Source organism: Halyomorpha halys, unplaced genomic scaffold, assembly GCF_000696795.3.
Source record: "Halyomorpha halys isolate HHAL.00 unplaced genomic scaffold, Hhal_1.1 Scaffold189.1, whole genome shotgun sequence".
In the NCBI taxonomy this organism is placed as follows: Eukaryota; Metazoa; Arthropoda; class Insecta; order Hemiptera; family Pentatomidae; genus Halyomorpha; species Halyomorpha halys.
Genome location: NW_027110118.1, coordinates 673843 through 685829, shown reverse-complemented (window position 1 = coordinate 685829; position 11987 = coordinate 673843).

The following is an 11987-nucleotide window of genomic DNA, read 5'->3' as shown; positions in this document are numbered from 1 at the left end:
TAAATTTTCATCAAATTTCCTGAATGATATTATGTACACTTGTTAAATTTCAACAAAAATATTTTAAAAAATTGTAAAAGAACTTTTTTTTTATGAACATGCGTAAGCCACAAAATAAATAAAAATATTACATTAAATGAAGAAGAGAGAGAAATGCGAGGAGGGCGAAAGAGAAGGCTTTAGGTCAATATGAGAAAAATGAGAAACAACACCGCCCAAGGGAAGAGGAACAGTGTAACGTGGCCTTTTATATTGCTACAGATTTTATTGCATGATTGCTTCCTCGGTTATAAAAACATGAATAATATTTCTCTGGCACAAGTTATTGGATACCCAACTATCTATATCTTGGTTCATCGGGTGTGCTTTACGGAATAGCATTGGCGAGTTTCGGATGTCATGGAGTAACTACAAAACCATATCAACTATTTAAAAAAAAAATTTATTTGTATTAACATTACAATGGCATCCAAAGACATGTGAAAAATCTAAACCATTGGTAGAACACTAATAACATTTCTAGAGAAGATCTTGATGTCATCTTCTTTTCAGACACCGAGGAGAATTATCAGGCAAGAAAGGAGAATCCAGGTTAGAAACAAGAGGGTCTGGGGGGTACGAAGTTTATCATGAAAGGATTGGTATATGGTTCTGGCCAAACCGGCAACATATGGACCACAATTTGGGCATTAACGCAATTTATACCTTATTTGATTTTTATTAATTTTTTTTTTTTAATCATTTATTTATTGATACTTACAACTGTATATACATATATTCAACAAGTAAATTTGCTGTAGGTGACATAGTGACATGATAAAAACGTGTGGAGAATCTACCCACTGATAGAACTCCAATAACATTTCTAGAGAAGAAGGTCTCGAGGCCATCTTCTTTTCAGACGCCTAGGAGGATTATTAGCTAATGAAGGAGAAGCCAGGTTAGAAACAAGTGGATTTGGGTGGTTGAGAAGTTTATTATGGAAGGAACGGTATCTGGTTCTGGCCAAATCGGCAACATATGGAATATTGAGGTCCTGATGGATGACTTGATTTGTGACAAAGTAAGGAGCATTAAGGATTTTACGAAGGATTTTGGACTGTAAGGATTGGATTCTGGAGGAATTTGATGGTTTAGTGGAGCCCCAAAGCTCAACTCTGTATGTCCAGATAGGCCTTATAATAGTCATATAGATCAGTCTTTTGTAATGGATTGGCAATTTAGATCGTTTGTCTAGTAAATGTAGCAATAGTCGGAATCTACGAGCAGTTTCTTGTCTTTTTAATCTTGTATTACATTTGTTTAATTTAATTTTTTTTTTATTATTTATTTATCTATCCGATGTTATATTTTTTGTAAGTAAACCTTTTGATTTTAAACACCAATTTCACTGTTTTATCATCTATATTTGAGGGTTTTTGAAATATCTGGGTTTAATTCTAAGCTATTGAGATGTGATGTGAAATATGGGCATTGTTGGAAAATATAGCTAATTGTTAGATTTTTGTTACAATACAGGTAGTCCGGGGGCGTTTCTTTTAAGATAAGATAGGAGTGAGTGAGCCTCGTGCGACCTATTCTAACCTTGGTCAGTACCACCTATTCTCTATGGCATTTGCGGTTGGAGGTACCCCAGGGCTTGACGTACTTTTCAATGATTTTTAGTATACTCCTTGGGCTGTTGTATTTTTGTAAGTAAACCTTTTGATTTTAAACACCAATTTCACTGTTTTATCATCTATATTTGAGGGGTTTTTAAATATCCGGGTTCAATGCTAAGCTATTAGGAGTGATGTGAAATATGGGCATTCTTGGAAAATAGAACTAATTTTCAAATTTTTGTTACAATACTGGCAGTCCGGAGGCGTTTCTTTTGAGATAAGATAGGAGTGGGTGAGCCTCGTGCGACCTATTCTAACCTTGGCCAGTGCCACCTCTTCTCTATGGCATTTGCGGCTGGAGGTACCCCAGGGCTTGACGTACTTTTCAATGATTTTAAGTTTTCTCCTTGGGCTTTCATTCCACGAAGATAGCCATTTATCTTTGATTTCCTTTTCGAGGGATTTGCTCATTTATGATGTAAACTGCAAGAGAAGCACTCGCGCTTCGAAGGTAAAGCAATTTTAACTCCATTTGTGACAATGTAAGGAACACTTGAATACGAAAGAAATTGAAAAGATTAGTGAATCCCTAAAGCTCAACTCCCAAAGACCTTTACATGACACACTATTCTTATTGGTCCATTGAAAGTTTAAAACTTAAAATCTATAATTATTCTGTAGTCCGCAACCTCAGTTACTTTTTTTATTTTGGCTCTTGAGTATTTTTAAGTTAAACAGCTCTGTGTTAGATTGGAGAAATTAAAAAAAAGAAAAAAAAGTTATTTGGCTCCTAATTCCTCATTTCCTCATACATTTTTCATATTTAATATTTTCTAAATACGGATAACACTTGTTGAGGATAAAAGAAATAATCCAGCGAACTAAGCGGCGACTGGGAGATATCTGATGAAGGAAGTGGAGAAGAGAAGGCAAGAGCTGCACAAAGATCCCCAGCCTTTGAGAACCGACAAACGTAAATTGACCTTTTTAACTTGCTTTACGTTTCATTTGATCTTTCACGCTGTGCCTCCCGCGGTCTGGCTTTTCCGTTTTATTTAACGTCTCTCCTTCTTAAATCTTTGTCTTTGTTGCCCTTACTCATTATAATAAAAAAAGAAAAATATCACAATGAATTTTCAAGTATTAATAATTACAAATTAACATCAGTAGCAAATATTTAATATTTAAATAACAAATTTTTTTTTCAAATTTATTAATCCGTCTTCTGTACAGAAACTCTACAAAACTCCTTTCTGGGAGGGGGTAACTAATTGGTAAGGCACTGTGCTACTAACTCCAAGGACTCGGATCTGAATCCGGCTTTGGGTGATAATTATTATATGTTGCCTGAAGAGGTTTAGACAGGTCATGTGTTCCAGAGCCCTCCGAGGTCCACCCAGCCTCATAAAGTGAGTACCCTTAATTAGGTACCATGATCTAATAACAGTACACCCTTATAAAAGGATACCCCCCTTAACCCTTCACGCGATGTTACAGATTTATTTATTTTTTTAATTATTCTTCCTACTGTTATGAATGGGAAACGTGCCTTCTTAAATAGAGGGATGAACAGCGCCTTAAAGTTTTTGAAAATAAAATATTATGTAAAATGTTTGGGACGAAAAAAGATGAATTTTGAAGGCTGGACTGCAGGAACAGTGCCCGGTAAACATAAATCAGGTTATAGCATTGCGGCGAATAATATGGGCGTGTAAGGTTGTAGGGTTTAGCACTGAAGCCACAGTTTACGTCCATTGGCTAAAGCGTAGGTGGGAGGATTGCATCACGGGTGATGATGATGTAGACAGCGATACATACAGGCAGTTTCAGCAGTGAACCTTCGCCTTATTTATTGTTATTTACAACTGTACACATATATACACATCAAGTAAATTTACTGTAAGTGGTATTATGACATAATACAAACATGTGGAGAATCGACCCATTGATAGAACTCCAAAAAGATTTCTAAAGGTGAAGATCTCGAGGCCATCTTCTTTTAAGACGCCTAGGAGGATTATTAGGTAGTGAAGGAGAAGCCAGGTTAGAAACGAGTTGGTTTGGGTGGTTGAGAAGTTTATTATGGAAGGATTGGTATCTGGTTCTGGCCAAATCGGCAACATAGGGGACATTGAGGTCCTGATGGATGACTTGATTTGTGACAAAGTAAGGAGCATTAAGGATTTTACGAAGGATTTTGGACTGTAAGGGTTAGATTCGAAAGGCATTCGATGGTTTATTGAAGCCCCATAGCTAAATTCCGTATGTCCAGATAGGCCTTATAACAGTGTTGTAGATTAGTCTTTTGTAATGGATTGGAAGTTTGGACCGTTTGTCTAGTAAACGTTGTAATAGTCGGAATCGACGAGCAGATTCCTGTCTTGTATGAGATATTGATATTAAAAAAAAATAAATTTAAATTAGGCTCTATAAGGTTGAAATAATGGTAAATATATAAAGGGCTTTGAAGTTCAACAATAATTTTTTGTTTTTGTTTTACATAACTAATTAAGATTCACCTATTGGTTAACTATTAATTTGAGGTTATCATATAAGATGAAACCAATTTGTCAGAGGTCTGCAACTCTGCGCTTGCCAATACTCTATTTACGTTGTTTTTTAAAGTGTTTTATATATCAATTATTTGTTAATAATAATCCTGGTATTTTATAGAGGCTGTTTCAAAACTTTAATTTTCAAAATTTTAAATAAATCATTCCGAGCACCATATCATAAAACATACAACATAAGATAAGAATATTACTTAAAGTTCTTAACCATAATTTAAAATATGAGTCCTAGTCTAATGATTCCTGAAATGTACACTTACCCAAAATCATCATTTCGTTACAAAATATCGAAAAATCAGTAGTTATTTTTTTTTATTTTGTAATTATTTATTTAATGTAATTTACAACTGTACAAAATAATACATTAGGTAAATATGTTGTATGTTTCATATACACTTGAAAATTTTGGGAAGGAACCACCCATTGGTGGTACTTCAAACATTAATTTAAATTAGGTCTCGTGGCCATCTTCTTTTCAGACGCCTCGGAGGATTATCAGGGATTGTTAAGGATGAAATATTAAGAATTAATTGGTTAGGATGGTTAAGGAGTTTGGAATGAAAAGACGCATATCTGTTTTGGGTTAAATCTGCAATGAATAGGATCTTAAGGTCTTTGTGAATGAGTTTATTTATGACGTAATAAGGAGCATCAAGGATTTTACGTAGGATTTTGGATTGTAACGATTGGATACGGAAGAATTTGATGGTTTGGTGGAGCCCCAGAGCTCAATTCCATATGTCTAAATTGGTCTGATTATCGTAGTGTATACTAATTTTTTGTAGTGAATGGGAAGTTTAGAGCGTTTGTCAAGTAAGTGTTGTAGCAATCTACGAGCAGTTTCTTGTCGTTTCAGTCTTGTGTGTGGATTCCAAGTAACAAGTTCAACAGGCATTAGTGGTCAGTAGTTATTGAATTTATTTTTGTAAAAATATATATGAAGAACCATTAAACGTTATGACATTTACCTTGGTAGTTGTAGTAATTTTTATAATATTTTCTAAAATAAATTTACTTCTTGTTGTACGGACAAAGTTTTTTTTATGCAAAATTCATATTTATATGAAAATATTATATAACTAGGACATCCGGCGGGTCACCCACAAACTCAGGCCAACCTTGACCAGCCAATCCAAATAACCTTCCCACACGCATGTGTATTTACGAATTTGCCATAGTTTGGTCAATATGTAATACCATCTTAATATCTTTACATGTTCTCTCCAGTGTTACCCTCTTCTTAAAATTCTTAGTTCTTTCCCCTCCACCCTCACAATATCTTTTACTTCTGACGAACAGAATTAATTATTTATTTTTTAGCCTTAAAAATAGCAAAGTAACTCAGAGGATTGATGATATTAAAAGATAGGCTGTGACTCAAAGAAGCGTAGGAGAAAGACAAGAGCAATTAAGGGAGGAATGGGAAGCACATATGAGACAGTTAGTTAGGAGACCTTAGCTAATAGGCTCTGTGTTCTGGATTCTCCAGCTCCTGGACACTTTTTATTAATGACTTCTCACCCTGTCCAGTTTTTCTCCTGCTAGACCATTCCATCTACTATCTTCATCCTACAGGAGAGAGCTTATTTAATGTCTGCAATTGTTGAATGTCAACCCTTCCCTCCTGCGGTCCGTTTGGATTACATATTTTATTCGGTCGGGTCGGGTTCAACCTTGAAACTGAAAAAAGGAGAATAATTAATCGAAATGAAAATGGTCGGGGGAGCGATATTACACAAATAAAGAAAAAATATTTATTCATGCACTGGCAGTGACTCTTCACATATTAATCGAAGTTTAACTACCAACAACTCAAAAAACAAAATTTCATTTTTAAACTAAATTTAATTGCCAATCCATTACAAAAGACTGATCTACATGCCTATTGGAAGGCCTATCTGAACGTACGGAAATGAGCTTTGAGGCTCCACTAAACCATTGAATTCCTTCCGAATCAAAAATCCTTATTGCTCCTTACTTTGTCACAAATCAAGTCATCCATCAGGACCTCAATGCCCTATATGTTGCCGATTTGGCAAAAACCAGATACCAATCCTTCCATGATAAACTTCCCAGCCACCCAAACCAACTCGTTTCTAACCTGACTTCTCCTGCATTACCTAATTCTTCTAGGCGCCTGAAAAGAAGATGGCCTCGAGATCTCCTCTAGTAATGTTATTGTAGTTCTATCAATGGGTAGATTCTCCAAATGTTTGTATCATGTCACTATGTCATCTACAGCAAATTTACTTGTATATATTTTTATACAGTTGTAAATAACATTAAATAAATTATTAAAAAAAAACTAAATTTATTGGTGAGAAAAAAGAGAATACCAAAAGGCCGGTGAGTCTTTATGAATTTAAGTACACAAAGGTGATTGTGGTATCAAATAGATTAATTTAATGATCTCGCCAAATATTCGTCCTTTCAGGCATTATCAGGCAAAAAACAAACATCATACAGTAAAAGGATTCAAACACAAAAAAATAACAATTAATTGACCAAATAAATTACACAAATATAATTGGTGCTCAACTTCATACTCCTCGCCCTGTTAACTTAAGTAGAATTTTTTCCAGGAGGAAAGGGGATGCTAACATTAAAATATTTTATAAAATAACTGTTCTAAAATTACGATAATCATAAAAATTCACTAAAATTTTAAGCTTAAAAAAAACATTACATGTCCCTTCAGGGATTAAATTTTGTCCTGTTATAAATTATAATATTACAGTATTATACTATTACAGTATTATACTATTACAGTATTATACTATTACAGTATTATACTATTACAGTATTATAATATTACAGTATTATACTATTACAGTATTATACTATACCAGTGCATTACACGGTTCCAAATGTTTCTCACAATTTATATTAGGGGTATTCATGATCTATGTTAAAGCGTGTTAAATGGAAAAACTCGTGTTAAATCGAAAAAAATTGCCTTCTTTTGCCGTGGTAAAACGAAATAACATTTAACATGGCTGAGAGTCTGTTACTTGGTCAGTTAAATCGAGAATGACGTCACACAATAGACCAGTTGAGATCGCCGCCATATTAGTTGTTGTTACTTTCAATACAGTTGTCAATTAGCTCATCTTCATTCTCTTCTTCACAAGTTTGAAGATCAATAAGACACTCATAAGCTAAACTTTCACACAAATTCCACTTTTCACTCACTCTAGGCATGTTTTAATTAATTACTTAAATCAAAACTGAAGTAAACAATAACATGAGGGTCTGGAAGGAAGGTTATAAAAATAAGGCTTATACAACAAGTTGCTGAGAAAATCCGCTAGGGACTCTTATGCATTTAACGTTTAACATGACTTCAAATAGGGCTGCTCACAATCCTATAGTTATAACATTTAACATGGTAAAACATATAACATTTAACACAACATCATGAATACCCCTATTATAGAACTCTAAACATGAAACAAAATGGTTCCCGGTCGTAAGGAACGTACCGGTGCTCTGTCCCAGATGAAGGTCTGAAATTCATGTCGAAACGTTGGCACAAATAAATAAGTTTCGTTTATTTGGGTATATTTTTTGCTCCTCGACTAACTTCTCCTCATAGTCCAGTCTACCATTAGCGGTCATATGAACAATCCATGGTAATTAATACTATAATCTTCGGAAAGGACACTTCTGATATTTTTTTACGAGTCCACAATGTAAAATTGGATGTGCAGTGTAAGCAAACGTGTGATTGGAACCAATGCCAAACGTTTGAGGAATTTCCCTAATGCAAACTTGTATGCATCTATAGGAACTACTATGTGCAGGCGGAGCACATAAGGCTAAAACTATATATTTATCATATACTGTCGATTTGAAGTATATCCTAGGTATATTTGCAGAAAAAAAGTATTAAATATTTGCCCCTGTCTTCTGTTAGCTTTTCACAGAGGAGGATGTGGGAGTTAGAGATGAATTGATTACATATGAAACAGTTTTCCTGGGCTTTGAAGAAGAAAATTTTGTTTCTTGTGTCAGGTTTGATAAATTCTGGATTCAAAACATTTTAAATGTTTATTCAGTATGTTTACACACTTAAATATCTCAATTTTTTTTTTGTAAAATTCAATTTATTTATTTATTTTTACGTAAATATATTCCACAGTAAATAAATAACATTAATATAATAATATAATGTATTTATTTGTTTATTGGGCAACCCCCGTACAAATAGAGTTTGCCTGTGAAATACATGAAATAAACAATCAATTGTACTAATTTTACAAAAATGATGAGTTAAAGATCTTTTATAAAAACTTATAACAAACAATATACCCAAGCTGGGTTATCCATATTCGTTAGAATAAAAAAAAAACTATACCTCCCATCGGGACGATAGGTGTCCAGCTCAAGCAAATAAGCATAAGACCAGATAAAGCAAAAGGTTTTGCGTTACATAGAAAGAGAAATACTTTATTTATCTATGCTGGCTAAATACATTAGGCTGCTATCTCACACAGCATACTTACCAATCCGTAATCGGACATATATACATATTACACATACATGGTATAATAAGAATAAACCAATACAAATGTTTCAATTCATTCCTATTTTTCTTTCTCATTTCTGCTCCTCCAATTTCACCCTTTCACAATTTTTCAATTCACCCGATCAACAAATTCGCTCTCCGGAATTCCCCCTCCTAGATCCTCTTCAGTGACCCACTAAACAAATTCAATATTAGACGGCAATGTGAGATCAGACCATCATTCATAGTCACAGCAGTTAATCAGTCTACCAAGAACAAACAAATAGATACATTTTACGAGAATAAGACTAACACATAGATTAAAAGGAAAATATAATAAAAAAAAAACCGGTTACAGGAAAAATAAGTTTAAAAAATCACAAAAAAAATAGTATTAATAAAATAAAATAATTTAATGAATAAATACGTTAAAACACACAAATAAAACAGTTTAAGGTCCAATCCTGAGGGTACAGACAGCAATTCATACAACTGATTTGCCAACAACAATAACAACAAAAATTAAATAAATCTAACTTCTGTAACTAATACACAAAACTAAAATGTTAATTTATTTATAATGTCTATATAATGTGTGTAATCTCAGTGTCTGTTTTGGACTCCCTGGGTATCATACGCCATCACCTGCATGGGAATTAGCTTGGAGATTATTCTTTGTTTTATTTATTTATTTTAATATGTTGACCTCTCTATTTGTGTGTTTTAATGTATTTATTCATTAAATTATTTTATTTTATTAGTAATATTTTTTAAAAATTATTTATCCATTCAAGTGTTTCCTGTAACCGGTTTTTTATTATATTTTCCATTTAATCTATGTGTTAGTCTTATTCTCGTAAAATGTATCTATTTGTTTGTTTTTGGTAACCTGATCTACTGCTGTGACTATGAATGATGGTCTGATCTCACATTGCCGTCTAATATTGAATTTGTTTAGAGGGTCACTGAAGAGCATCTAGGAGGGGGAATTCCGGAGAGCGAATTTGTTGATAGGGTGAATTAAAAAAATGTGAAATGGTGAAATAGGAGGAGCAGAAATGAGAAAGAAAAATAGGAATGAATTGAAACATTTTTATTTGATGTACAGACCAAAATTGATTATAAAAGGAAACTGTAGGAAAAAAAATTGTTTCTTATATCTTCTTATTGTATCTCTTTTTTTCTGATTATACCACGTACGTGTAATTTATATATGTCCGAATTTATATATGTCCGATTACGGATTGATAAGTATGCTGTGTGAGATAGCAACCTAATGTATTTAGGCAGCATAGATAAATAAAGTATTTCTCTTTCTATTTGCTTTGCCTATGTTTTTAGTAATATGTACTGCTTCTTATATTATTCTATTCTTAACCATATCTAATATTTCTGGATTATTGAAATCAAACTTATGTTTATATTTAATACTATGTTGTGCCAGTGCTGTAATTCCGATGTTTTTTATATGTTTACAATATAATTATAATTTTATTTTGATCAATTCCTGTTTTTAATTTTGTAGATGTTTCCCCAAAGTGAAAACCTTCACAATTCTAGCAATTGATTTTATAAACAACATTTAGTTTATCTTTATAGTAAATTTTGTCTTTTATATTATCAAGAAAACATCCCAATTTATTATTATTATATAAGCCCAACTTCAAATTAAATAAGGAAGATTGTGTGCATTCACCAATTTCATGATAATAGCTAATTGTTGTGATCAATTTTACAGTTAACTGTGATAAATAATTTGATTTTTTAATTATTTGTGAAAAATTCACTAATTAGGGTAATTTGTACACTGATATAAATGACCTCAGAATAGCCTGCGTGTTTTTTAAATTTTTTTAGTTCTAATTGGCCGAAACGTCAGACTTATAAAGGAATACAATTGTTTTGAGACTAAAATGGATAAAAGTTTATTTATTTCAACAGTTTTAATAAGTCTCAAGAAAGTATTAAGATTATAAATAAATTATCACTTATATAGATACAATAAATTTTAAAAATCTCTGATTTATTTCATCAGATGTGGATGGTCCCCGTACAAACGAAAATCTCATTTTAAACAAACACATTAATATTTCATATAAAAATGTGCTTATTTAATTACAAAGTAATTATTTTGTCTAATTACTGAGACACACATTATTTATAAATTATCTTTCGTTCACGAATATTTGTTTTCTTTTTTAAATTGCTCCTTAATAATCAGGTAAAGTTTCCATTCTAGGAATGGAGCTAAGTCAGCTTCAACAATTCATGAATTTCCAAGAACCTTTCTGTTTTTTTATTTTGACTTTACTTTTTTATTCTCTCAGAAACTCATTTGACAAAGTGACACTGACAGCGCTAAGAGCTATTTGTTCATTGTGTAATGAGAATTCAGTATAAATAAAAAAACTTGAATTAATGAATAGCAATAAAATTGAGGAAAAGTCTACTTAGGCTATTTTAAACCTACATATTTCAATAGGAAACTATATTATAAAAATATTATCACACATATAAAATAAAATAATATCTCAAATATATTTTGGCTCTTTAAATTGTCACATTATTAAAATCTATCAGGGCAAAAAATAATTGTCTGCCACAGCCGAATTCGAACCAGCGTCCTTATAGTTAGAACCTAGAATAGCGCCTTACCAATGAACTATCCACTCATGGAAGTATTTGTTACAAATTATACACTTCATTTTTATATCTAAAATATTTAAGTGAATATTATGTTACAAAATCTGTTTAAAAACGAACTTTTTTTATCTAACTCCTAAAACATTTCTAAAGGAGAAGATCTCGAGGCCATCTTCTTTTCAGAAGCCTAGGAGGATTATTAGGTAATGAAAAAGATGCCAGGTTGGAAACGAGTTGGTTTGAGTGGTTGGGAAGTTTATCATGGAAGGATTGGTATCTGGTTCTGGCCAAATCGGCAACATATGGGACATTGAGGTCCTGGTGGAAGATTTGATTTGTGACAAATTAAGGATTTTGGACTGTCAGGATTGGATTAGGGAGGAATTCGATGGTTTAGTGGACCCCCCTAGCTCGACTCCGTATGTCCAGAAGTCATGCAGATCAGTCTTTTGTAATAGATTGGAAGTTTGGAACGTCTGTCTAGTAAGTGCTGTAATAGTCGGAATCGAGCAGTCTCCTATCTTTTCAGTCTTCTATGAGGATTCCATGCCATTCGTTTGGCCAGAGGTAGTCCTAAGTAACGGATCTGTTCAACAGGAATAAGTGGGGTATTATTAAAGGATACTGTTGGAGAAGAGGTCATTGGTTTACGACGAAGGGTAAATC